The sequence below is a fragment of the Triticum aestivum genome, chromosome 5B (genome assembly GCF_018294505.1).
Source record: "Triticum aestivum cultivar Chinese Spring chromosome 5B, IWGSC CS RefSeq v2.1, whole genome shotgun sequence".
Classification (NCBI taxonomy): domain Eukaryota; kingdom Viridiplantae; phylum Streptophyta; class Magnoliopsida; order Poales; family Poaceae; genus Triticum; species Triticum aestivum.
The window spans coordinates 510,692,317-510,693,884 of NC_057807.1; positions in this window are offsets into that span (position 1 = coordinate 510,692,317).

Sequence of the window (1,568 nt, forward strand, 5' to 3'; positions counted from 1 at the left end):
CCACGCGCCGCCGTCCCACCTCTGGATGCCGCCGGCCTACGTCGACCTCGTCAACGACGACGACGAGACCGGCGGCCACTGAAGACGGCGACGACCACAACATCAACGGACGCGGCGTTTTTTATTTTGTTTTTATGTTAATTATGACAGAGGGCCGTTAAGTGAACCGTGAAACTGAGCCGTTCTATGGCGTGACCCATAACTAATATTTTATGTTTTTTAACTGTGTTTATTTATTTAGTTTAGTCATTTTATTTACGTTTTTTTGTTTTTTTTAATCACGTCCGACGCAGACATGATTTGGGATACGGCTCAAAGGGATAAAATCCGGCCAAATCAAACGTCCATTTACGATCGTGCGGTGGAGTTGGCCTAACTTCACGTGCGCGCGCGCGCGCTGCACCGGCGTCCTGACCGGGACACGACTGGACCGACTGGCTGGCTGGAACCAACCCAGGGTTGAAATGGCCCGCGAGCCTCGACATCGCTGAAAGTGCGCGATGTCATGGCAGTTCTGTCGACAGAAGAGAAGATTCCATGAACGTCGACCAGGTCGACTCGACGCGGAGCACAACGTGATCTACACTCATCCGCTGATTGCTAGGAGTATATATACTACTACTACCACTACAGCACAACGGAACTGGAGTTATCTAGATGGAAATTCAGGTCGGCGTCAGTCAGTGTAAAAATGGAGACACGCGTGAGCACTGCTGCCTGGTGCTATCTGCTATGGCTCCTGCCATTGGTGTCATGATCTCGAGGACTTGACGTCGTGTTCAGGGTCGCGCAGCCAGGCAAGAGCCAACCGCTGGTCGCTGCCGTTTCTCTCTCGTTGCGTTGTGGATCCATCGCCGCCTCAACTCTCTCATCGCTTTCAGCGACGTACGTCTGCATGCTGAAGAATCGAGACAAGGTCAGCTGGAACAGAATGCCAGTGGCATTAACAAGCACTCGGACGACGTAGTACCTACTACTACATGGGAGGGGAGTGCGACCGTACTGATATGAAAACATCTGAATGCAACCAACGCGTTCGGATTGACGTACAACCGATGATCGACATGGAATTCTAGTCTACTAGATCGACACCATATCATGCGAGATGGGAGAACGTAATTTGTTGCAGTTGAGAAAGACGAGGTGACGGCTGAGGACATTAGAATACACCAACTGCCTATCCATGTTCACAAGAAACTGATTCTTTCTTCCATCAACGTTCTTGGGGGTTGATTAGATCTTGGTGCGGTTTAATCCGCGTTCTTATGCTTCTCCTCGTCGTTCTTTGTCTTCCCGACATGAAGCCATCGCTGTTATGAGTATCCGGTATGCAAAAAATAATAACATATAAGGGCATCTTCAACGAAAACTCTGAAACCGCCCACATCCGTCTGGACCGTGTTTTCCGCACCATTGAAGCAATCCCTCCTCCCAGTCTCATTTCCTTCCACTATGCCCTTCCCCCTTTCTTTGTATCTGCACCCTTCACCTCCGTCAACACCGTTGTTGTACGTCTCCGGCCGCCACAAAGGCATTGACGGACATTCGCACCCAGCACTGACGCGCCC